Source organism: Balaenoptera borealis (assembly GCF_965194805.1).
Source record: "Balaenoptera borealis genome assembly, chromosome: 6".
NCBI lineage: Eukaryota > Metazoa > Chordata > Mammalia > Artiodactyla > Balaenopteridae > Balaenoptera > Balaenoptera borealis.
This window is the reverse complement of record NC_138863.1, coordinates 135943492-135970943: the sequence shown is the minus strand read 5'-3', so window position 1 is coordinate 135970943 and position 27452 is coordinate 135943492.

Sequence of the window (27452 nt, the reverse complement as noted above, 5' to 3'; positions counted from 1 at the left end):
CTTTACCCTAACCCTGTCCCTAGCAAATGTCCTGCCTCTTATGCTAACTAAAGCCCTTAGGCTGTGACTACCTCAGGCCCTGAATTTAGTCCCAAGGCCGTGATACTGTCCCTAACTAAGGCCCTAACACTATTCCTAACTCAGGCCCTGACACTGTACCTAACAGAGGCCCAGATGCTAGTACTAACTAAGGTCTTGACACTGTCCCTAACTAGGGCCCTGCTGCCGTCAATATCTAATGTCCTGACACTATCCTGAGGTAATTTCCGGACCCATCTCTTACCAAGCTCCTGAAACTGTCCCTAAGTAAGCCCTGACGCTGTCCCTAAGGGAGGCCCTAAGGCTGTCCCTAACAGAGGCCCTGATAATGTCTTTAACAAAGCCCCTGAGGCTGATCCTACCAAGGCCCTTGTGCTGCTCCTAAGTCATGCCCTGATACTATCCCTAGCTAAGGCTCTGATACTAGGCCTCACTCAAGCCCTGTCGCTCTCCCTAAGTCAGGCTCTGACGCTATCCCTACCTGAAGCCCTGACACTGGTCCTAAATTAGGCCCTGATGCCCTAAGTAACTAAGGTCTTGACACTATCCCTAGGTCATGCCCTGACACAATCCCTAGACCTTAACCTAACCTTGTCTTTAACTAATGTTGAGCTTCTTATGCTAAATAAATCCCTGATGCTGTTCCTAACTAAGGCCCTAAAATTAGACCCGAGGCCGTGACCCTGGCCCTAACTGAGGCCTGGAGGCTCGTCCTAACTCAGGCCCTGACACTACACCTAACTCAGTCCCTGACACTGTACCTAACAAAGGCTCTGATGCTAGTCCTAAGTCAGGCTGAGACACTGTCTCTAAGGCCCTGCTGCAGTCAATATCTAAAGTCCTGACATTATCCTGAACTAATATCCTGACCCATGTCTTACCAAGGTCCTGAAACTGTCCCAAAGGAAGCCCTGACGCTGTCCCTAAGTGAGGCCCTGAGGCGGTCCCTAACAGAGGCCCTGAGAATGTCTTTAACGAAGACCCTAATGCTGATCCTACAGAGGCCCTTATACGGCTCCTAAGTCATGCCCTGACACTGCCCCTAACTCAGGCCCTAAACATAGGCCTCACTTAGGCCCCGTTGCCGTACCTTAGTTAGGCTCTGACGCTGTCCGTACATGAAGCCCTGGCACTGGTCCTGATGAAGGCCCTGACGCTGGTCCTAACTAAGGCCCTGATGCTCTCAATAACTAAGGTCTTCACCCTATCCCTAGCTCACATCCTGACACTACCACTGGCCTGGAACCTGACTCTGTCCCGAGCTAACGTCCTGCCCCTTATCCTCACCGAAGCCGTAATGCTCTCCCTAACTAAGGCCCAGGCTAGTCCTAATTAAGGCCCTGACACTGTCCCTAACTAAGGCCCGGAATCTATCTCTAATATAGGCCCTGCTGCCGGCAATAACTAAAATCCGGACACTATCCTGAGCTAATATCCTGACCCATTTCTAACCAAGGTCCTGACACCGTCCCTAAGAAAGCCCTGTCGCTGTTCCTAAGTGAAGACCTGAGGCTGTCCGTAACTCAGTCCCTGAAGCTATGCCTAACTGAGGCCTTGACGCTGTGACTAACTCAGGCCCTGATCATGTCTGTAACTAAGACACTAATGCTGATGCAACAAAGGCCCTGATACTGCTCCTACATCATGCCCTGACAGTGTCCCCAGCTATGGGCCTGACGCTAGGCCTCACTCAGGCCCTGTTGCTCTCCCAGAGTCAGGCACTGACGCTGTCCCTACCTGAAGCCCTGACACGGGTCCTAAATAAGGCCCTGATACTGTAACTAAGCTCTTGACACTATCCCTAGGTCATTTCCTGACACGATCCCTAAACTTTACCCTAACCCTGTCCCTAGCAAATGTCCTGCCTCTTATGCTAACTAAAGCCCTTAGGCTGTGACTACCTCAGGCCCTGAATTTAGTCCCAAGGCCGTGATACTGTCCCTAACTAAGGCCCTAACACTATTCCTAACTCAGGCCCTGACACTGTACCTAACAGAGGCCCAGATGCTAGTACTAACTAAGGCCTTGACACTGTCCCTAACTAAGGCCCTGCTGCCATCAATATCTAATGTCCTGACACTATCCTGAGGTAATTTCCGGACCCATCTCTTACCAAGCTCTTGAAACTGTCCCTAAGTAAGCCCTGATGCTCTCCCGAATGGTGGCCTTAAGGCTGTCCCAAACAGAGGCCCTGATAATGTCTTTAACAAAGCCCCTGAGGCTGATCCTACCAAGGCCCTTATGCTGCTCCTAAGTCATGCCCTGATACTATCCCTAGCTAAGGCTCTGACACTAGGCCTCACTCAAGCCCTGTCGCTCTCCCTAAGTCAGGCTCTGACGCTATCCCTACCTGAAGCCCTGACACTGGTCCTAAATTAGGCCCTGATGCCCTAAGTAACTAAGGTCTTGACACTATCCCTAGGTCATGCCCTGACACAATCCCTAGACCTTAACCTAACCTTGTCTTTAACTAATGCTGAGCTTCTTATGCTAAATAAATCCCTGATGCTGTTCCTAACTAAGGCCCTAAAATTAGTCCCGAGGCCGTGACCCTGGCCCTAACTGAGGCCTGGAGGCTCGTCCTAACTCAGGCCCTGACACTGTACCTAACAAAGGCTCTGATGCTAGTCCTAAGTCAGGCTGAGACACTGTCTCTAAGGCCCTGCTGCAGTCAATATCTAAAGTCCTGACATTATCCCGAGCTAATATCCTGACCCATGTCTTACCAAGGTCCTGAAACTGTCCCAAAGGAAGCCCTGACGCTGTCCCTAAGTGAGGCCCTGAGGCGGTCCCTAACAGAGGCCCTGAGAATGTCTTTAACGAAGACCCTAATGCTGATCCTACAGAGGCCCTTATTCGGCTCCTAAGTCATGCCCTGACACTGCCCCTAACTCAGGCCCTAAAGATAGGCCTCACTTAGGCCCCGTTGCCGTACCTTAGTTAGGCTCTGACGCTGTCCGTAAGTGAAACCCTGACACTGGTCCTGATGAAGGCCCTGACGCTGGTCCTAACTAAGGCCCTGATGCTCTCAATAACTAAGGTCTTCACCCTATCCCTAGCTCACATCCTGACACTACCACTGGCCTGGAACCTGACTCTGTCCCGAGCTAACGTCCTGCCCCTTATCCTCACCGAAGCCGTAATGCTCTCCCTAACTAAGGCTCAGGCTAGTCCTAATTAAGGCCCTGACACTGTCCCTAACTAAGGCCCTGAATCTATCTCTAATATAGGCCCTGCTGCCGGCAATAACTAAAATCCGGACACTATCCTGAGCTAATATCCTGACCCATTTCTAACCAAGGTCCTGACACCGTCCCTAAGAAAGCCCTGTCGCTGTTCCTAAGTGAAGACCTGAGGCTGTCCGTAACTCAGTCCCTGAAGCTATGCCTAACTGAGGCCTTGACGCTGTGACTAACTCAGGCCCTGATCATGTCTGTAACTAAGACACTAATGCTGATGCAACAAAGGCCCTGATACTGCTCCTACATCATGCCCTGACAGTGTCCCCAGCTATGGGCCTGACGCTAGGCCTCACTCAGGCCCTGTTGCTCTCCCAGAGTCAGGCACTGACTCTGTCCCTACCTGAAGCCCTGACACGGGTCCTAAATAAGGCCCTGATACTGTAACTAAGCTCTTGACACTATCCCTAGGTCATTTCCTGACACGATCCCTAAACTTTACCCTAACCCTGTCCCTAGCAAATGTCCTGCCTCTTATGCTAACTAAAGCCCTTAGGCTGTGACTACCTCAGGCCCTGAATTTAGTCCCAAGGCCGTGATACTGTCCCTAACTAAGGCCCTAACACTATTCCTAACTCAGGCCCTGACACTGTACCTAACAGAGGCCCAGATGCTAGTACTAACTAAGGCCTTGACACTGTCCGTAACTAAGGCCCTGCTGCCATCAATATCTAATGTCCTGACACTATCCTGAGGTAATTTCCGGACCCATCTCTTACCAAGCTCTTGAAACTGTCCCTAAGTAAGCCCTGATGCTCTCCCGAATGGTGGCCTTAAGGCTGTCCCAAACAGAGGCCCTGATAATGTCTTTAACAAAGCCCCTGAGGCTGATCCTACCAAGGCCCTTATGCTGCTCCTAAGTCATGCCCTGATACTATCCCTAGCTAAGGCTCTGACACTAGGCCTCACTCAAGCCCTGTCGCTCTCCCTAAGTCAGGCTCTGACGCTATCCCTACCTGAAGCCCTGACACTGGTCCTAAATTAGGCCCTGATGCCCTAAGTAACTAAGGTCTTGACACTATCCCTAGGTCATGCCCTGACACAATCCCTAGACCTTAACCTAACCTTGTCTTTAACTAATGCTGAGCTTCTTATGCTAAATAAATCCCTGATGCTGTTCCTAACTAAGGCCCTAAAATTAGTCCCGAGGCCGTGACCCTGGCCCTAACTGAGGCCTGGAGGCTCGTCCTAACTCAGGCCCTGACACTGTACCTAACAAAGGCTCTGATGCTAGTCCTAAGTCAGGCTGAGACACTGTCTCTAAGGCCCTGCTGCAGTCAATATCTAAAGTCCTGACATTATCCTGAGCTAATATCGTGACCCATGTCTTACCAAGGTCCTGAAACTGTCCCAAAGGAAGTCCTGACGCTGTCCCTAAGTGAGGCCCTGAGGCGGTCCCTAACAGAGGCCCTGAGAATGTCTTTAACGAAGACCCTAATGCTGATCCTACAGAGGCCCTTATACGGCTCCTAAGTCATGCCCTGACACTGCCCCTAACTCAGGCCCTAAACATAGGCCTCACTTAGGCCCCGTTGCCGTACCTTAGTTAGGCTCTGACGCTGTCCGTACGTGAAGCCCTGGCACTGGTCCTGATGAAGGCCCTGACGCTGGTCCTAACTAAGGCCCTGATGCTCTCAATAACTAAGGTCTTCACCCTATCCCTAGCTCACATCCTGACACTACCACTGGCCTGGAACCTGACTCTGTCCCGAGCTAACGTCCTGCCCCTTATCCTCACCGAAGCCGTAATGCTCTCCCTAACTAAGGCCCAGACTAGTCCTAATTAAGGCCCTGACACTGTCCTTAACTAAGGCCCGGAATCTATCTCTAATATAGGCTTTGCTGCCGGTAATAACTAAAATCCGGACACTATCCTGAGCTAATATCCTGACCCATTTCTAACCAAGGTCCTGACACCGTCCCTAAGAAAGCCCTGTCGCTGTTCCTAAGTGAAGACCTGAGGCTGTCCGTAACTCAGTCCCTGAAGCTATGCCTAACTGAGGCCTTGACGCTGTGACTAACTCAGGCCCTGATCATGTCTGTAACTAAGACACTAATGCTGATGCAACAAAGGCCCTGATGCTGCTCCTACATCATGCCCTGACAGTGTCCCCAGCTATGGGCCTGACGCTAAGCCTCACTCAGGCCCTGTTGCTCTCCCAGAGTCAGGCACTGACGCTGTCCCTACCTGAAGCCCTGACACGGGTCCTAAATAAGGCCCTGATACTGTAACTAAGCTCTTGACACTATCCCTAGGTCATTTCCTGACACGATCCCTAAACTTTACCCTAACCCTGTCCCTAGCAAATGTCCTGCCTCTTATGCTAACTAAAGCCCTTATGCTGTGACTACCTCAGGCCCTGAATTTAGTCCCAAGGCCGTGATACTGTCCCTAACTAAGGCCCTAACACTATTCCTAACTCAGGCCCTGACACTGTACCTAACAGAGGCCCAGATGCTAGTACTAACTAAGGCCTTGACACTGTCCCTAACTAAGGCCCTGCTGCCATCAATATCTAATGTCCTGACACTATCCTGAGGTAATTTCCGGACCCATCTCTTACCAAGCTCCTGAAACTGTCCCTAAGTAAGCCCTGACACTGTCCCTAAGGGAGGCCCTAAGGCTGTCCCTAACAGAGGCCCTGAGAATGTCTTTAACAAAGCCCTTGAGGCTGATCCTACCAAGGCCCTTATGCTGCTCCTAAGTCATGCCCTGATACTATCCCTAGCTAAGGCTCTGACACTAGGCCTCACTCAAGCCCTGTCGCTCTCCCTAAGTCAGGCTCTGACGCTATCCCTACCTGAAGCCCTGACACTGGTCCTAAATTAGGCCCTGATGCCCTAAGTAACTAAGGTCTTGACACTATCCCTAGGTCATGCCCTGACACAATCCCTAGACCTTAACCTAACCTTGTCTTTAACTAATGTTGAGCTTCTTATGCTAAATAAATCCCTGATGCTGTTCCTAACTAAGGCCCTAAAATTAGTCCCGAGGCCGTGACCCTGGCCCTAACTGAGGCCTGGAGGCTCGTCCTAACTCAGGCCCTGACACTGTACCTAACAAAGGCTCTGATGCTAGTCCTAAGTCAGGCTGAGACACTGTCTCTAAGGCCCTGCTGCAGTCAATATCTAAAGTCCTGACATTATCCCGAGCTAATATCCTGACCCATGTCTTACCAAGGTCCTGAAACTGTCCCAAAGGAAGCCCTGACGCTGTCCCTAAGTGAGGCCCTGAGGCGGTCCCTAACAGAGGCCCTGAGAATGTCTTTAACGAAGACCCTAATGCTGATCCTACAGAGGCCCTTATACGGCTCCTAAGTCATGCCCTGACACTGTCCCTAACTCAGGCCCTAAAGATAGGCCTCACTTAGGCCCCGTTGCCGTACCTTAGTTAGGCTCTGACACTGTCCGTAAGTGAAGCCCTGACACTGGTCCTGATGAAGGCCCTGACGCTGGTCCTAACTAAGGCCCTGATGCTCTCAATAACTAAGGTCTTCACCCTATCCCTAGCTCACATCCTGACACTACCACTGGCCTGGAACCTGACTCTGTCCCGAGCTAACGTCCTGCCCCTTATCCTCACCGAAGCCGTAATGCTCTCCCTAACTAAGGCCCAGACTAGTCCTAATTAAGGCCCTGACACTGTCCCTAACTAAGGCCCCGAATCTATCTTTAATATAGGCCCTGCTGCCGGCAATAACTAAAATCCGGACGCTATCCTGAGCTAATATCCTGACCCATTTCTAACCAAGGTCCTGACACCGTCCCTAAGAAAGCCCTGTCGCTGTTCCTAAGTGAAGACCTGAGGCTGTCCGTAACTCAGTCCCTGAAGCTATGCCTAACTGAGGCCTTGACGCTGTGACTAACTCAGGCCCTGATCATGTCTGTAACTAAGACACTAATGCTGATGCAACAAAGGCCCTGATGCTGCTCCTACATCATGCCCTGACAGTGTCCCCAGCTATGGGCCTGACGCTAGGCCTCACTCAGGCCCTGTTGCTCTCCCAGAGTCAGGCACTGACGCTGTCCCTACCTGAAGCCCTGACACGGGTCCTAAATAAGGCCCTGATACTGTAACTAAGCTCTTGACACTATCCCTAGGTCATTTCCTGACACGATCCCTAAACTTTACCCTAACCCTGTCCCTAGCAAATGTCCTGCCTCTTATGCTAACTAAAGCCCTTAGGCTGTGACTACCTCAGGCCCTGAATTTAGTCCCAAGGCCGTGATACTGTCCCTAACTAAGGCCCTAACACTATTCCTAACTCAGGCCCTGACACTGTACCTAACAGAGGCCCAGATGCTAGTACTAACTAAGGCCTTGACACTGTCCGTAACTAAGGCCCTGCTGCCATCAATATCTAATGTCCTGACACTATCCTGAGGTAATTTCCGGACCCATCTCTTACCAAGCTCTTGAAACTGTCCCTAAGTAAGCCCTGACGCTCTCCCTAATGGTGGCCTTAAGGCTGTCCCAAACAGAGGCCCTGATAATGTCTTTAACAAAGCCCCTGAGGCTGATCCTACCAAGGCCCTTATGCTGCTCCTAAGTCATGCCCTGATACTATCCCTAGCTAAGGCTCTGACACTAGGCCTCACTCAAGCCCTGTCGCTCTCCCTAAGTCAGGCTCTGACGCTATCCCTACCTGAAGCCCTGACACTGGTCCTAAATTAGGCCCTGATGCCCTAAGTAACTAAGGGCTTGACACTATCCCTAGGTCATGCCCTGACACAATCCCTAGACCTTAACCTAACCTTGTCTTTAACTAATGCTGAGCTTCTTATGCTAAATAAATCCCTGATGCTGTTCCTAACTAAGGCCCTAAAATTAGTCCCGAGGCCGTGACCCTGGCCCTAACTGAGGCCTGGAGGCTCGTCCTAACTCAGGCCCTGACACTGTCCCTAACTAAGGCCCTGACACTACACCTAACTCAGTCCCTGACACTGTACCTAACAAAGGCTCTGATGCTAGTCCTAAGTCAGGCTGAGTCACTGTCTCTAAGGCCCTGCTGCAGTCAATATCTAAAGTCCTGACATTATCCTGAGCTAATATCCTGACCCATGTCTTACCAAGGTCCTGAAACTGTCCCAAAGTAAGCCCTGACGCTGTCCCTAAGTGAGGCCCTGAGGCGGTCCCTAACAGAGGCCCTGAGAGTGTCTTTAACGAAGACCCTAATGCTGATCCTACAGAGGCCCTTATACGGCTCCTAAGTCATGCCCTGACACTGCCCCTAACTCAGGCCCTAAAGATAGGCCTCACTTAGGCCCTGTTGCCGTAACTTAGTTAGGCTCTGACGCTGCCCGTACGTGAAGCCCTGACACTGGTCCTGATGAAGGCCCTGACGCTGGTCCTAACTAAGGCCCTGATGCTCTCAGTAACTAAGGTCTTCACCCTATCCCTAGCTCACATCCTGACACTACCACTGGCCTGGAACCTGACTCTGTCCCGAGCTAACGTCCTGCCCCTTATCCTCACCGAAGCCGTAATGCTCTCCCTAACTAAGGCCCAGACTAGTCCTAATTAAGGCCCTGACAGTGTCCCTAACTAAGGCCCGGAATCTATCTCTAATATAGGCCCTGCTGCCGGCAATAACTAAAATCCGGACACTATCCTGAGCTAATATCCTGACCCATTTCTAACCAAGGTCCTGACACCGTCCCTAAGAAAGCCCTGTCGCTGTTCCTAAGTGAAGACCTGAGGCTGTCCGTAACTCAGTCCCTGAAGCTATGCCTAACTGAGGCCTTGACGCTGTGACTAACTCAGGCCCTGATCATGTCTGTAACTAAGACACTAATGCTGATGCAACAAAGGCCCTGATGCTGCTCCTACATCATGCCCTGACAGTGTCCCCAGCTATGGGCCTGACGCTAGGCCTCACTCAGGCCCTGTTGCTCTCCCAGAGTCAGGCACTGACGCTGTCCCTACCTGAAGCCCTGACACGGGTCCTAAATAAGGCCCTGATACTGTAACTAAGCTCTTGACACTATCCCTAGGTCATTTCCTGACACGATCCCTAAACTTTACCCTAACCCTGTCCCTAGCAAATGTCCTGCCTCTTATGCTAACTAAAGCCCTTAGGCTGTGACTACCTCAGGCCCTGAATTTAGTCCCAAGGCCGTGATACTGTCCCTAACTAAGGCCCTAACACTATTCCTAACTCAGGCCCTGACACTGTACCTAACAGAGGCCCAGATGCTAGTACTAACTAAGGTCTTGACACTGTCCCTAACTAGGGCCCTGCTGCCGTCAATATCTAATGTCCTGACACTATCCTGAGGTAATTTCCGGACCCATCTCTTACCAAGCTCCTGAAACTGTCCCTAAGTAAGCCCTGACGCTGTCCCTAAGGGAGGCCCTAAGGCTGTCCCTAACAGAGGCCCTGATAATGTCTTTAACAAAGCCCCTGAGGCTGATCCTACCAAGGCCCTTGTGCTGCTCCTAAGTCATGCCCTGATACTATCCCTAGCTAAGGCTCTGATACTAGGCCTCACTCAAGCCCTGTCGCTCTCCCTAAGTCAGGCTCTGACGCTATCCCTACCTGAAGCCCTGACACTGGTCCTAAATTAGGCCCTGATGCCCTAAGTAACTAAGGTCTTGACACTATCCCTAGGTCATGCCCTGACACAATCCCTAGACCTTAACCTAACCTTGTCTTTAACTAATGTTGAGCTTCTTATGCTAAATAAATCCCTGATGCTGTTCCTAACTAAGGCCCTAAAATTAGACCCGAGGCCGTGACCCTGGCCCTAACTGAGGCCTGGAGGCTCGTCCTAACTCAGGCCCTGACACTACACCTAACTCAGTCCCTGACACTGTACCTAACAAAGGCTCTGATGCTAGTCCTAAGTCAGGCTGAGACACTGTCTCTAAGGCCCTGCTGCAGTCAATATCTAAAGTCCTGACATTATCCTGAACTAATATCCTGACCCATGTCTTACCAAGGTCCTGAAACTGTCCCAAAGGAAGCCCTGACGCTGTCCCTAAGTGAGGCCCTGAGGCGGTCCCTAACAGAGGCCCTGAGAATGTCTTTAACGAAGACCCTAATGCTGATCCTACAGAGGCCCTTATACGGCTCCTAAGTCATGCCCTGACACTGCCCCTAACTCAGGCCCTAAACATAGGCCTCACTTAGGCCCCGTTGCCGTACCTTAGTTAGGCTCTGACGCTGTCCGTACATGAAGCCCTGGCACTGGTCCTGATGAAGGCCCTGACGCTGGTCCTAACTAAGGCCCTGATGCTCTCAATAACTAAGGTCTTCACCCTATCCCTAGCTCACATCCTGACACTACCACTGGCCTGGAACCTGACTCTGTCCCGAGCTAACGTCCTGCCCCTTATCCTCACCGAAGCCGTAATGCTCTCCCTAACTAAGGCCCAGGCTAGTCCTAATTAAGGCCCTGACACTGTCCCTAACTAAGGCCCGGAATCTATCTCTAATATAGGCCCTGCTGCCGGCAATAACTAAAATCCGGACACTATCCTGAGCTAATATCCTGACCCATTTCTAACCAAGGTCCTGACACCGTCCCTAAGAAAGCCCTGTCGCTGTTCCTAAGTGAAGACCTGAGGCTGTCCGTAACTCAGTCCCTGAAGCTATGCCTAACTGAGGCCTTGACGCTGTGACTAACTCAGGCCCTGATCATGTCTGTAACTAAGACACTAATGCTGATGCAACAAAGGCCCTGATACTGCTCCTACATCATGCCCTGACAGTGTCCCCAGCTATGGGCCTGACGCTAGGCCTCACTCAGGCCCTGTTGCTCTCCCAGAGTCAGGCACTGACGCTGTCCCTACCTGAAGCCCTGACACGGGTCCTAAATAAGGCCCTGATACTGTAACTAAGCTCTTGACACTATCCCTAGGTCATTTCCTGACACGATCCCTAAACTTTACCCTAACCCTGTCCCTAGCAAATGTCCTGCCTCTTATGCTAACTAAAGCCCTTAGGCTGTGACTACCTCAGGCCCTGAATTTAGTCCCAAGGCCATGATACTGTCCCTAACTAAGGCCCTAACACTATTCCTAACTCAGGCCCTGACACTGTACCTAACAGAGGCCCAGATGCTAGTACTAACTAAGGCCTTGACACTGTCCCTAACTAAGGCCCTGCTGCCATCAATATCTAATGTCCTGACACTATCCTGAGGTAATTTCCGGACCCATCTCTTACCAAGCTCTTGAAACTGTCCCTAAGTAAGCCCTGACGCTCTCCCTAATGGTGGCCTTAAGGCTGTCCCAAACAGAGGCCCTGATAATGTCTTTAACAAAGCCCCTGAGGCTGATCCTACCAAGGCCCTTATGCTGCTCCTAAGTCATGCCCTGATACTATCCCTAGCTAAGGCTCTGACACTAGGCCTCACTCAAGCCCTGTCGCTCTCCCTAAGTCAGGCTCTGATGCTATCCCTACCTGAAGCCCTGACACTGGTCCTAAATTAGGCCCTGATGCCCTAAGTAACTAAGGTCTTGACACTATCCCTAGGTCATGCCCTGACACAATCCCTAGACCTTAACCTAACCTTGTCTTTAACTAATGTTGAGCTTCTTATGCTAAATAAATCCCTGATGCGGTTCCTAACTAAGGCCCTAAAATTAGTCCCGAGGCCGTGACCCTGGCCCTAACTGAGGCCTGGAGGCTCGTCCTAACTCAGGCCCTGACACTGTCCCTAACTAAGGCCCTGACACTACACCTAACTCAGTCCCTGACACTGTACCTAACAAAGGCTTTGATGCTAGTCCTAAGTCAGGCTGAGACACTGTCTCTAAGGCCCTGCTGCAGTCAATATCTAAAGTCCTGACATTATCCTGAGCTAATATCCTGACCCATGTCTTACCAAGGTCCTGAAACTGTCCCAAAGTAAGCCCTGACGCTGTCCCTAAGTGAGGCCCTGAGGCGGTCCCTAACAGAGGCCCTGAGAGTGTCTTTAACGAAGACCCTAATGCTGATCCTACAGAGGCCCTTATACGGCTCCTAAGTCATGCCCTGACACTGTCCCTAACTCAGGCCCTAAAGATAGGCCTCACTTAGGCCCTGTTGCCGTACCTTAGTTAGGCTCTGACGCTGCCCGTACGTGAAGCCCTGACACTGGTCCTGATGAAGGCCCTGACGCTGGTCCTAACTAAGGCCCTGATGCTCTCAATAACTAAGGTCTTCACCCTATCCCTAGCTCACATCCTGACACTACCACTGGCCTGGAACCTGACTCTGTCCCGAGCTAACGTCCTGCCCCTTATCCTCACCGAAGCCGTAATGCTCTCCCTAACTAAGGCCCAGACTAGTCCTAATTAAGGCCCTGACACTGTCCCTAACTAAGGCCCGGAATCTATCTCTAATATAGGCCCTGCTGCCGGCAATAACTAAAATCCGGACGCTATCCTGAGCTAATATCCTGACCCATTTCTAACCAAGGTCCTGACACCGTCCCTAAGAAAGCCCTGTCGCTGTTCCTAAGTGAAGACCTGAGGCTGTCCGTAACTCAGTCCCTGAAGCTATGCCTAACTGAGGCCTTGACGCTGTGACTAACTCAGGCCCTGATCATGTCTGTAACTAAGACACTAATGCTGATGCAACAAAGGCCCTGATGCTGCTCCTACATCATGCCCTGACAGTGTCCCCAGCTATGGGCCTGACGCTAGGCCTCACTCAGGCCCTGTTGCTCTCCCAGAGTCAGGCACTGACGCTGTCCCTACCTGAAGCCCTGACACGGGTCCTAAATAAGGCCCTGATACTGTAACTAAGCTCTTGACACTATCCCTAGGTCATTTCCTGACACGATCCCTAAACTTTACCCTAACCCTGTCCCTAGCAAATGTCCTGCCTCTTATGCTAACTAAAGCCCTTAGGCTGTGACTACCTCAGGCCCTGAATTTAGTCCCAAGGCCGTGATACTGTCCCTAACTAAGGCCCTAACACTATTCCTAACTCAGGCCCTGACACTGTACCTAACAGAGGCCCAGATGCTAGTACTAACTAAGGCCTTGACACTGTCCGTAACTAAGGCCCTGCTGCCATCAATATCTAATGTCCTGACACTATCCTGAGGTAATTTCCGGACCCATCTCTTACCAAGCTCTTGAAACTGTCCCTAAGTAAGCCCTGACGCTCTCCCTAATGGTGGCCTTAAGGCTGTCCCAAACAGAGGCCCTGATAATGTCTTTAACAAAGCCCCTGAGGCTGATCCTACCAAGGCCCTTATGCTGCTCCTAAGTCATGCCCTGATACTATCCCTAGCTAAGGCTCTGACACTAGGCCTCACTCAAGCCCTGTCGCTCTCCCTAAGTCAGGCTCTGACGCTATCCCTACCTGAAGCCCTGACACTGGTCCTAAATTAGGCCCTGATGCCCTAAGTAACTAAGGGCTTGACACTATCCCTAGGTCATGCCCTGACACAATCCCTAGACCTTAACCTAACCTTGTCTTTAACTAATGCTGAGCTTCTTATGCTAAATAAATCCCTGATGCTGTTCCTAACTAAGGCCCTAAAATTAGTCCCGAGGCCGTGACCCTGGCCCTAACTGAGGCCTGGAGGCTCGTCCTAACTCAGGCCCTGACACTGTCCCTAACTAAGGCCCTGACACTACACCTAACTCAGTCCCTGACACTGTACCTAACAAAGGCTCTGATGCTAGTCCTAAGTCAGGCTGAGTCACTGTCTCTAAGGCCCTGCTGCAGTCAATATCTAAAGTCCTGACATTATCCTGAGCTAATATCCTGACCCATGTCTTACCAAGGTCCTGAAACTGTCCCAAAGGAAGCCCTGACGCTGTCCCTAAGTGAGGCCCTGAGGCGGTCCCTAACAGAGGCCCTGAGAGTGTCTTTAACGAAGACCCTAATGCTGATCCTACAGAGGCCCTTATACGGCTCCTAAGTCATGCCCTGACACTGCCCCTAACTCAGGCCCTAAAGATAGGCCTCACTTAGGCCCTGTTGCCGTACCTTAGTTAGGCTCTGACGCTGCCCGTACGTGAAGCCCTGACACTGGTCCTGATGAAGGCCCTGACGCTGGTCCTAACTAAGGCCCTGATGCTCTCAGTAACTAAGGTCTTCACCCTATCCCTAGCTCACATCCTGACACTACCACTGGCCTGGAACCTGACTCTGTCCCGAGCTAACGTCCTGCCCCTTATCCTCACCGAAGCCGTAATGCTCTCCCTAACTAAGGCCCAGACTAGTCCTAATTAAGGCCCTGACAGTGTCCCTAACTAAGGCCCGGAATCTATCTCTAATATAGGCCCTGCTGCCGGCAATAACTAAAATCCGGACACTATCCTGAGCTAATATCCTGACCCATTTCTAACCAAGGTCCTGACACCGTCCCTAAGAAAGCCCTGTCGCTGTTCCTAAGTGAAGACCTGAGGCTGTCCGTAACTCAGTCCCTGAAGCTATGCCTAACTGAGGCCTTGACGCTGTGACTAACTCAGGCCCTGATCATGTCTGTAACTAAGACACTAATGCTGATGCAACAAAGGCCCTGATGCTGCTCCTACATCATGCCCTGACAGTGTCCCCAGCTATGGGCCTGACGCTAGGCCTCACTCAGGCCCTGTTGCTCTCCCAGAGTCAGGCACTGACGCTGTCCCTACCTGAAGCCCTGACACGGGTCCTAAATAAGGCCCTGATACTGTAACTAAGCTCTTGACACTATCCCTAGGTCATTTCCTGACACGATCCCTAAACTTTACCCTAACCCTGTCCCTAGCAAATGTCCTGCCTCTTATGCTAACTAAAGCCCTTAGGCTGTGACTACCTCAGGCCCTGAATTTAGTCCCAAGGCCGTGATACTGTCCCTAACTAAGGCCCTAACACTATTCCTAACTCAGGCCCTGACACTGTACCTAACAGAGGCCCAGATGCTAGTACTAACTAAGGCCTTGACACTGTCCCTAACTAAGGCCCTGCTGCCATCAATATCTAATGTCCTGACACTATCCTGAGGTAATTTCCGGACCCATCTCTTACCAAGCTCCTGAAACTGTCCCTAAGTAAGCCCTGACACTGTCCCTAAGGGAGGCCCTAAGGCTGTCCCTAACAGAGGCCCTGAGAATGTCTTTAACAAAGCCCTTGAGGCTGATCCTACCAAGGCCCTTATGCTGCTCCTAAGTCATGCCCTGATACTATCCCTAGCTAAGGCTCTGACACTAGGCCTCACTCAAGCCCTGTCGCTCTCCCTAAGTCAGGCTCTGACGCTATCCCTACCTGAAGCCCTGACACTGGTCCTAAATTAGGCCCTGATGCCCTAAGTAACTAAGGTCTTGACACTATCCCTAGGTCATGCCCTGACACAATCCCTAGACCTTAACCTAACCTTGTCTTTAACTAATGTTGAGCTTCTTATGCTAAATAAATCCCTGATGCTGTTCCTAACTAAGGCCCTAAAATTAGTCCCGAGGCCATGACCCTGGCCCTAACTGAGGCCTGGAGGCTCGTCCTAACTCAGGCCCTGACACTGTACCTAACAAAGGCTCTGATGCTAGTCCTAAGTCAGGCTGAGACACTGTCTCTAAGGCCCTGCTGCAGTCAATATCTAAAGTCCTGACATTATCCCGAGCTAATATCCTGACCCATGTCTTACCAAGGTCCTGAAACTGTCCCAAAGGAAGCCCTGACGCTGTCCCTAAGTGAGGCCCTGAGGCGGTCCCTAACAGAGGCCCTGAGAATGTCTTTAACGAAGACCCTAATGCTGATCCTACAGAGGCCCTTATACGGCTCCTAAGTCATGCCCTGACACTGTCCCTAACTCAGGCCCTAAAGATAGGCCTCACTTAGGCCCCGTTGCCGTACCTTAGTTAGGCTCTGACACTGTCCGTAAGTGAAGCCCTGACACTGGTCCTGATGAAGGCCCTGACGCTGGTCCTAACTAAGGCCCTGATGCTCTCAATAACTAAGGTCTTCACCCTATCCCTAGCTCACATCCTGACACTACCACTGGCCTGGAACCTGACTCTGTCCCGAGCTAACGTCCTGCCCCTTATCCTCACCGAAGCCGTAATGCTCTCCCTAACTAAGGCCCAGACTAGTCCTAATTAAGGCCCTGACACTGTCCCTAACTAAGGCCCCGAATCTATCTTTAATATAGGCCCTGCTGCCGGCAATAACTAAAATCCGGACACTATCCTGAGCTAATATCCTGACCCATTTCTAACCAAGGTCCTGACACCGTCCCTAAGAAAGCCCTGTCGCTGTTCCTAAGTGAAGACCTGAGGCTGTCCGTAACTCAGTCCCTGAAGCTATGCCTAACTGAGGCCTTGACGCTGTGACTAACTCAGGCCCTGATCATGTCTGTAACTAAGACACTAATGCTGATGCAACAAAGGCCCTGATACTGCTCCTACATCATGCCCTGACAGTGTCCCCAGCTATGGGCCTGACGCTAGGCCTCACTCAGGCCCTGTTGCTCTCCCAGAGTCAGGCACTGACGCTGTCCCTACCTGAAGCCCTGACACGGGTCCTAAATAAGGCCCTGATACTGTAACTAAGCTCTTGACACTATCCCTAGGTCATTTCCTGACACGATCCCTAAACTTTACCCTAACCCTGTCCCTAGCAAATGTCCTGCCTCTTATGCTAACTAAAGCCCTTAGGCTGTGACTACCTCAGGCCCTGAATTTAGTCCCAAGGCCGTGATACTGTCCCTAACTAAGGCCCTAACACTATTCCTAACTCAGGCCCTGACACTGTACCTAACAGAGGCCCAGATGCTAGTACTAACTAAGGCCTTGACACTGTCCGTAACTAAGGCCCTGCTGCCATCAATATCTAATGTCCTGACACTATCCTGAGGTAATTTCCGGACCCATCTCTTACCAAGCTCTTGAAACTGTCCCTAAGTAAGCCCTGACGCTCTCCCTAATGGTGGCCTTAAGGCTGTCCCAAACAGAGGCCCTGATAATGTCTTTAACAAAGCCCCTGAGGCTGATCCTACCAAGGCCCTTATGCTGCTCCTAAGTCATGCCCTGATACTATCCCTAGCTAAGGCTCTGACACTAGGCCTCACTCAAGCCCTGTCGCTCTCCCTAAGTCAGGCTCTGATGCTATCCCTACCTGAAGCCCTGACACTGGTCCTAAATTAGGCCCTGATGCCCTAAGTAACTAAGGTCTTGACACTATCCCTAGGTCATGCCCTGACACAATCCCTAGACCTTAACCTAACCTTGTCTTTAACTAATGTTGAGCTTCTTATGCTAAATAAATCCCTGATGCGGTTCCTAACTAAGGCCCTAAAATTAGTCCCGAGGCCGTGACCCTGGCCCTAACTGAGGCCTGGAGGCTCGTCCTAACTCAGGCCCTGACACTGTCCCTAACTAAGGCCCTGACACTACACCTAACTCAGTCCCTGACACTGTACCTAACAAAGGCTTTGATGCTAGTCCTAAGTCAGGCTGAGACACTGTCTCTAAGGCCCTGCTGCAGTCAATATCTAAAGTCCTGACATTATCCTGAGCTAATATCCTGACCCATGTCTTACCAAGGTCCTGAAACTGTCCCAAAGTAAGCCCTGACGCTGTCCCTAAGTGAGGCCCTGAGGCGGTCCCTAACAGAGGCCCTGAGAGTGTCTTTAACGAAGACCCTAATGCTGATCCTACAGAGGCCCTTATACGGCTCCTAAGTCATGCCCTGACACTGTCCCTAACTCAGGCCCTAAAGATAGGCCTCACTTAGGCCCTGTTGCCGTACCTTAGTTAGGCTCTGACGCTGCCCGTACGTGAAGCCCTGACACTGGTCCTGATGAAGGCCCTGACGCTGGTCCTAACTAAGGCCCTGATGCTCTCAATAACTAAGGTCTTCACCCTATCCCTAGCTCACATCCTGACACTACCACTGGCCTGGAACCTGACTCTGTCCCGAGCTAACGTCCTGCCCCTTATCCTCACCGAAGCCGTAATGCTCTCCCTAACTAAGGCCCAGACTAGTCCTAATTAAGGCCCTGACACTGTCCCTAACTAAGGCCCGGAATCTATCTCTAATATAGGCCCTGCTGCCGGCAATAACTAAAATCCGGACGCTATCCTGAGCTAATATCCTGACCCATTTCTAACCAAGGTCCTGACACCGTCCCTAAGAAAGCCCTGTCGCTGTTCCTAAGTGAAGACCTGAGGCTGTCCGTAACTCAGTCCCTGAAGCTATGCCTAACTGAGGCCTTGACGCTGTGACTAACTCAGGCCCTGATCATGTCTGTAACTAAGACACTAATGCTGATGCAACAAAGGCCCTGATGCTGCTCCTACATCATGCCCTGACAGTGTCCCCAGCTATGGGCCTGACGCTAGGCCTCACTCAGGCCCTGTTGCTCTCCCAGAGTCAGGCACTGACGCTGTCCCTACCTGAAGCCCTGACACGGGTCCTAAATAAGGCCCTGATACTGTAACTAAGCTCTTGACACTATCCCTAGGTCATTTCCTGACACGATCCCTAAACTTTACCCTAACCCTGTCCCTAGCAAATGTCCTGCCTCTTATGCTAACTAAAGCCCTTAGGCTGTGACTACCTCAGGCCCTGAATTTAGTCCCAAGGCCGTGATACTGTCCCTAACTAAGGCCCTAACACTATTCCTAACTCAGGCCCTGACACTGTACCTAACAGAGGCCCAGATGCTAGTACTAACTAAGGCCTTGACACTGTCCCTAACTAAGGCCCTGCTGCCATCAATATCTAATGTCCTGACACTATCCTGAGGTAATTTCCGGACCCATCTCTTACCAAGCTCTTGAAACTGTCCCTAAGTAAGCCCTGACGCTCTCCCTAATGGTGGCCTTAAGGCTGTCCCAAACAGAGGCCCTGATAATGTCTTTAACAAAGCCCCTGAGGCTGATCCTACCAAGGCCCTTATGCTGCTCCTAAGTCATGCCCTGATACTATCCCTAGCTAAGGCTCTGACACTAGGCCTCACTCAAGCCCTGTCGCTCTCCCTAAGTCAGGCTCTGACGCTATCCCTACCTGAAGCCCTGACACTGGTCCTAAATTAGGCCCTGATGCCCTAAGTAACTAAGGGCTTGACACTATCCCTAGGTCATGCCCTGACACAATCCCTAGACCTTAACCTAACCTTGTCTTTAACTAATGCTGAGCTTCTTATGCTAAATAAATCCCTGATGCTGTTCCTAACTAAGGCCCTAAAATTAGTCCCGAGGCCGTGACCCTGGCCCTAACTGAGGCCTGGAGGCTCGTCCTAACTCAGGCCCTGACACTGTCCCTAACTAAGGCCCTGACACTACACCTAACTCAGTCCCTGACACTGTACCTAACAAAGGCTCTGATGCTAGTCCTAAGTCAGGCTGAGTCACTGTCTCTAAGGCCCTGCTGCAGTCAATATCTAAAGTCCTGACATTATCCTGAGCTAATATCCTGACCCATGTCTTACCAAGGTCCTGAAACTGTCCCAAAGTAAGCCCTGACGCTGTCCCTAAGTGAGGCCCTGAGGCGGTCCCTAACAGAGGCCCTGAGAGTGTCTTTAACGAAGACCCTAATGCTGATCCTACAGAGGCCCTTATACGGCTCCTAAGTCATGCCCTGACACTGCCCCTAACTCAGGCCCTAAAGATAGGCCTCACTTAGGCCCTGTTGCCGTAACTTAGTTAGGCTCTGACGCTGCCCGTACGTGAAGCCCTGACACTGGTCCTGATGAAGGCCCTGACGCTGGTCCTAACTAAGGCCCTGATGCTCTCAGTAACTAAGGTCTTCACCCTATCCCTAGCTCACATCCTGACACTACCACTGGCCTGGAACCTGACTCTGTCCCGAGCTAACGTCCTGCCCCTTATCCTCACCGAAGCCGTAATGCTCTCCCTAACTAAGGCCCAGACTAGTCCTAATTAAGGCCCTGACAGTGTCCCTAACTAAGGCCCGGAATCTATCTCTAATATAGGCCCTGCTGCCGGCAATAACTAAAATCCGGACACTATCCTGAGCTAATATCCTGACCCATTTCTAACCAAGGTCCTGACACCGTCCCTAAGAAAGCCCTGTCGCTGTTCCTAAGTGAAGACCTGAGGCTGTCCGTAACTCAGTCCCTGAAGCTATGCCTAACTGAGGCCTTGACGCTGTGACTAACTCAGGCCCTGATCATGTCTGTAACTAAGACACTAATGCTGATGCAACAAAGGCCCTGATGCTGCTCCTACATCATGCCCTGACAGTGTCCCCAGCTATGGGCCTGACGCTAGGCCTCACTCAGGCCCTGTTGCTCTCCCAGAGTCAGGCACTGACGCTGTCCCTACCTGAAGCCCTGACACGGGTCCTAAATAAGGCCCTGATACTGTAACTAAGCTCTTGACACTATCCCTAGGTCATTTCCTGACACGATCCCTAAACTTTACCCTAACCCTGTCCCTAGCAAATGTCCTGCCTCTTATGCTAACTAAAGCCCTTAGGCTGTGACTACCTCAGGCCCTGAATTTAGTCCCAAGGCCGTGATACTGTCCCTAACTAAGGCCCTAACACTATTCCTAACTCAGGCCCTGACACTGTACCTAACAGAGGCCCAGATGCTAGTACTAACTAAGACCTTGACACTGTCCCTAACTAAGGCCCTGCTGCCATCAATATCTAATGTCCTGACACTATCCTGAGGTAATTTCCGGACCCATCTCTTACCAAGCTCCTGAAACTGTCCCTAAGTAAGCCCTGACACTGTCCCTAAGGGAGGCCCTAAGGCTGTCCCTAACAGAGGCCCTGAGAATGTCTTTAACAAAGCCCTTGAGGCTGATCCTACCAAGGCCCTTATGCTGCTCCTAAGTCATGCCCTGATACTATCCCTAGCTAAGGCTCTGACACTAGGCCTCACTCAAGCCCTGTCGCTCTCCCTAAGTCAGGCTCTGACGCTATCCCTACCTGAAGCCCTGACACTGGTCCTAAATTAGGCCCTGATGCCCTAAGTAACTAAGGTCTTGACACTATCCCTAGGTCATGCCCTGACACAATCCCTAGACCTTAACCTAACCTTGTCTTTAACTAATGTTGAGCTTCTTATGCTAAATAAATCCCTGATGCTGTTCCTAACTAAGGCCCTAAAATTAGTCCCGAGGCCGTGACCCTGGCCCTAACTGAGGCCTGGAGGCTCGTCCTAACTCAGGCCCTGACACTGTACCTAACAAAGGCTCTGATGCTAGTCCTAAGTCAGGCTGAGACACTGTCTCTAAGGCCCTGCTGCAGTCAATATCTAAAGTCCTGACATTATCCCGAGCTAATATCCTGACCCATGTCTTACCAAGGTCCTGAAACTGTCCCAAAGGAAGCCCTGACGCTGTCCCTAAGTGAGGCCCTGAGGCGGTCCCTAACAGAGGCCCTGAGAATGTCTTTAACGAAGACCCTAATGCTGATCCTACAGAGGCCCTTATACGGCTCCTAAGTCATGCCCTGACACTGTCCCTAACTCAGGCCCTAAAGATAGGCCTCACTTAGGCCCCGTTGCCGTACCTTAGTTAGGCTCTGACACTGTCCGTAAGTGAAGCCCTGACACTGGTCCTGATGAAGGCCCTGACGCTGGTCCTAACTAAGGCCCTGATGCTCTCAATAACTAAGGTCTTCACCCTATCCCTAGCTCACATCCTGACACTACCACTGGCCTGGAACCTGACTCTGTCCCGAGCTAACGTCCTGCCCCTTATCCTCACCGAAGCCGTAATGCTCTCCCTAACTAAGGCCCAGACTAGTCCTAATTAAGGCCCTGACACTGTCCCTAACTAAGGCCCCGAATCTATCTTTAATATAGGCCCTGCTGCCGGCAATAACTAAAATCCGGACACTATCCTGAGCTAATATCCTGACCCATTTCTAACCAAGGTCCTGACACCGTCCCTAAGAAAGCCCTGTCGCTGTTCCTAAGTGAAGACCTGAGGCTGTCCGTAACTCAGTCCCTGAAGCTATGCCTAACTGAGGCCTTGACGCTGTGACTAACTCAGGCCCTGATCATGTCTGTAACTAAGACACTAATGCTGATGCAACAAAGGCCCTGATACTGCTCCTACATCATGCCCTGACAGTGTCCCCAGCTATGGGCCTGACGCTAGGCCTCACTCAGGCCCTGTTGCTCTCCCAGAGTCAGGCACTGACGCTGTCCCTACCTGAAGCCCTGACACGGGTCCTAAATAAGGCCCTGATACTGTAACTAAGCTCTTGACACTATCCCTAGGTCATTTCCTGACACGATCCCTAAACTTTACCCTAACCCTGTCCCTAGCAAATGTCCTGCCTCTTATGCTAACTAAAGCCCTTAGGCTGTGACTACCTCAGGCCCTGAATTTAGTCCCAAGGCCGTGATACTGTCCCTAACTAAGGCCCTAACACTATTCCTAACTCAGGCCCTGACACTGTACCTAACAGAGGCCCAGATGCTAGTACTAACTAAGGCCTTGACACTGTCCGTAACTAAGGCCCTGCTGCCATCAATATCTAATGTCCTGACACTATCCTGAGGTAATTTCCGGACCCATCTCTTACCAAGCTCTTGAAACTGTCCCTAAGTAAGCCCTGACGCTCTCCCTAATGGTGGCCTTAAGGCTGTCCCAAACAGAGGCCCTGATAATGTCTTTAACAAAGCCCCTGAGGCTGATCCTACCAAGGCCCTTATGCTGCTCCTAAGTCATGCCCTGATACTATCCCTAGCTAAGGCTCTGACACTAGGCCTCACTCAAGCCCTGTCGCTCTCCCTAAGTCAGGCTCTGACGCTATCCCTACCTGAAGCCCTGACACTGGTCCTAAATTAGGCCCTGATGCCCTAAGTAACTAAGGGCTTGACACTATCCCTAGGTCATGCCCTGACACAATCCCTAGACCTTAACCTAACCTTGTCTTTAACTAATGCTGAGCTTCTTATGCTAAATAAATCCCTGATGCTGTTCCTAACTAAGGCCCTAAAATTAGTCCCGAGGCCGTGACCCTGGCCCTAACTGAGGCCTGGAGGCTCGTCCTAACTCAGGCCCTGACACTGTCCCTAACTAAGGCCCTGACACTACACCTAACTCAGTCCCTGACACTGTACCTAACAAAGGCTCTGATGCTAGTCCTAAGTCAGGCTGAGTCACTGTCTCTAAGGCCCTGCTGCAGTCAATATCTAAAGTCCTGACATTATCCTGAGCTAATATCCTGACCCATGTCTTACCAAGGTCCTGAAACTGTCCCAAAGTAAGCCCTGACGCTGTCCCTAAGTGAGGCCCTGAGGCGGTCCCTAACAGAGGCCCTGAGAGTGTCTTTAACGAAGACCCTAATGCTGATCCTACAGAGGCCCTTATACGGCTCCTAAGTCATGCCCTGACACTGCCCCTAACTCAGGCCCTAAAGATAGGCCTCACTTAGGCCCTGTTGCCGTAACTTAGTTAGGCTCTGACGCTGCCCGTACGTGAAGCCCTGACACTGGTCCTGATGAAGGCCCTGACGCTGGTCCTAACTAAGGCCCTGATGCTCTCAGTAACTAAGGTCTTCACCCTATCCCTAGCTCACATCCTGACACTACCACTGGCCTGGAACCTGACTCTGTCCCGAGCTAACGTCCTGCCCCTTATCCTCACCGAAGCCGTAATGCTCTCCCTAACTAAGGCCCAGACTAGTCCTAATTAAGGCCCTGACAGTGTCCCTAACTAAGGCCCGGAATCTATCTCTAATATAGGCCCTGCTGCCGGCAATAACTAAAATCCGGACACTATCCTGAGCTAATATCCTGACCCATTTCTAACCAAGGTCCTGACACCGTCCCTAAGAAAGCCCTGTCGCTGTTCCTAAGTGAAGACCTGAGGCTGTCCGTAACTCAGTCCCTGAAGCTATGCCTAACTGAGGCCTTGACGCTGTGACTAACTCAGGCCCTGATCATGTCTGTAACTAAGACACTAATGCTGATGCAACAAAGGCCCTGATGCTGCTCCTACATCATGCCCTGACAGTGTCCCCAGCTATGGGCCTGACGCTAGGCCTCACTCAGGCCCTGTTGCTCTCCCAGAGTCAGGCACTGACGCTGTCCCTACCTGAAGCCCTGACACGGGTCCTAAATAAGGCCCTGATACTGTAACTAAGCTCTTGACACTATCCCTAGGTCATTTCCTGACACGATCCCTAAACTTTACCCTAACCCTGTCCCTAGCAAATGTCCTGCCTCTTATGCTAACTAAAGCCCTTAGGCTGTGACTACCTCAGGCCCTGAATTTAGTCCCAAGGCCGTGATACTGTCCCTAACTAAGGCCCTAACACTATTCCTAACTCAGGCCCTGACACTGTACCTAACAGAGGCCCAGATGCTAGTACTAACTAAGGTCTTGACACTGTCCCTAACTAGGGCCCTGCTGCCGTCAATATCTAATGTCCTGACACTATCCTGAGGTAATTTCCGGACCCATCTCTTACCAAGCTCCTGAAACTGTCCCTAAGTAAGCCCTGACGCTGTCCCTAAGGGAGGCCCTAAGGCTGTCCCTAACAGAGGCCCTGATAATGTCTTTAACAAAGCCCCTGAGGCTGATCCTACCAAGGCCCTTGTGCTGCTCCTAAGTCATGCCCTGATACTATCCCTAGCTAAGGCTCTGATACTAGGCCTCACTCAAGCCCTGTCGCTCTCCCTAAGTCAGGCTCTGACGCTATCCCTACCTGAAGCCCTGACACTGGTCCTAAATTAGGCCCTGATGCCCTAAGTAACTAAGGTCTTGACACTATCCCTAGGTCATGCCCTGACACAATCCCTAGACCTTAACCTAACCTTGTCTTTAACTAATGTTGAGCTTCTTATGCTAAATAAATCCCTGATGCTGTTCCTAACTAAGGCCCTAAAATTAGACCCGAGGCCGTGACCCTGGCCCTAACTGAGGCCTGGAGGCTCGTCCTAACTCAGGCCCTGACACTACACCTAACTCAGTCCCTGACACTGTACCTAACAAAGGCTCTGATGCTAGTCCTAAGTCAGGCTGAGACACTGTCTCTAAGGCCCTGCTGCAGTCAATATCTAAAGTCCTGACATTATCCTGAACTAATATCCTGACCCATGTCTTACCAAGGTCCTGAAACTGTCCCAAAGGAAGCCCTGACGCTGTCCCTAAGTGAGGCCCTGAGGCGGTCCCTAACAGAGGCCCTGAGAATGTCTTTAACGAAGACCCTAATGCTGATCCTACAGAGGCCCTTATACGGCTCCTAAGTCATGCCCTGACACTGCCCCTAACTCAGGCCCTAAACATAGGCCTCACTTAGGCCCCGTTGCCGTACCTTAGTTAGGCTCTGACGCTGTCCGTACATGAAGCCCTGGCACTGGTCCTGATGAAGGCCCTGACGCTGGTCCTAACTAAGGCCCTGATGCTCTCAATAACTAAGGTCTTCACCCTATCCCTAGCTCACATCCTGACACTACCACTGGCCTGGAACCTGACTCTGTCCCGAGCTAACGTCCTGCCCCTTATCCTCACCGAAGCCGTAATGCTCTCCCTAACTAAGGCCCAGGCTAGTCCTAATTAAGGCCCTGACACTGTCCCTAACTAAGGCCCGGAATCTATCTCTAATATAGGCCCTGCTGCCGGCAATAACTAAAATCCGGACACTATCCTGAGCTAATATCCTGACCCATTTCTAACCAAGGTCCTGACACCGTCCCTAAGAAAGCCCTGTCGCTGTTCCTAAGTGAAGACCTGAGGCTGTCCGTAACTCAGTCCCTGAAGCTATGCCTAACTGAGGCCTTGACGCTGTGACTAACTCAGGCCCTGATCATGTCTGTAACTAAGACACTAATGCTGATGCAACAAAGGCCCTGATACTGCTCCTACATCATGCCCTGACAGTGTCCCCAGCTATGGGCCTGACGCTAGGCCTCACTCAGGCCCTGTTGCTCTCCCAGAGTCAGGCACTGACGCTGTCCCTACCTGAAGCCCTGACACGGGTCCTAAATAAGGCCCTGATACTGTAACTAAGCTCTTGACACTATCCCTAGGTCATTTCCTGACACGATCCCTAAACTTTACCCTAACCCTGTCCCTAGCAAATGTCCTGCCTCTTATGCTAACTAAAGCCCTTAGGCTGTGACTACCTCAGGCCCTGAATTTAGTCCCAAGGCCATGATACTGTCCCTAACTAAGGCCCTAACACTATTCCTAACTCAGGCCCTGACACTGTACCTAACAGAGGCCCAGATGCTAGTACTAACTAAGGCCTTGACACTGTCCCTAACTAAGGCCCTGCTGCCATCAATATCTAATGTCCTGACACTATCCTGAGGTAATTTCCGGACCCATCTCTTACCAAGCTCTTGAAACTGTCCCTAAGTAAGCCCTGACGCTCTCCCTAATGGTGGCCTTAAGGCTGTCCCAAACAGAGGCCCTGATAATGTCTTTAACAAAGCCCCTGAGGCTGATCCTACCAAGGCCCTTATGCTGCTCCTAAGTCATGCCCTGATACTATCCCTAGCTAAGGCTCTGACACTAGGCCTCACTCAAGCCCTGTCGCTCTCCCTAAGTCAGGCTCTGATGCTATCCCTACCTGAAGCCCTGACACTGGTCCTAAATTAGGCCCTGATGCCCTAAGTAACTAAGGTCTTGACACTATCCCTAGGTCATGCCCTGACACAATCCCTAGACCTTAACCTAACCTTGTCTTTAACTAATGTTGAGCTTCTTATGCTAAATAAATCCCTGATGCTGTTCCTAACTAAGGCCCTAAAATTAGACCCGAGGCCGTGACCCTGGCCCTAACTGAGGCCTGGAGGCTCGTCCTAACTCAGGCCCTGACACTACACCTAACTCAGTCCCTGACACTGTACCTAACAAAGGCTCTGATGCTAGTCCTAAGTCAGGCTGAGACACTGTCTCTAAGGCCCTGCTGCAGTCAATATCTAAAGTCCTGACATTATCCTGAACTAATATCCTGACCCATGTCTTACCAAGGTCCTGAAACTGTCCCAAAGGAAGCCCTGACGCTGTCCCTAAGTGAGGCCCTGAGGCGGTCCCTAACAGAGGCCCTGAGAATGTCTTTAACGAAGACCCTAATGCTGATCCTACAGAGGCCCTTATACGGCTCCTAAGTCATGCCCTGACACTGCCCCTAACTCAGGCCCTAAACATAGGCCTCACTTAGGCCCCGTTGCCGTACCTTAGTTAGGCTCTGACGCTGTCCGTACATGAAGCCCTGGCACTGGTCCTGATGAAGGCCCTGACGCTGGTCCTAACTAAGGCCCTGATGCTCTCAATAACTAAGGTCTTCACCCTATCCCTAGCTCACATCC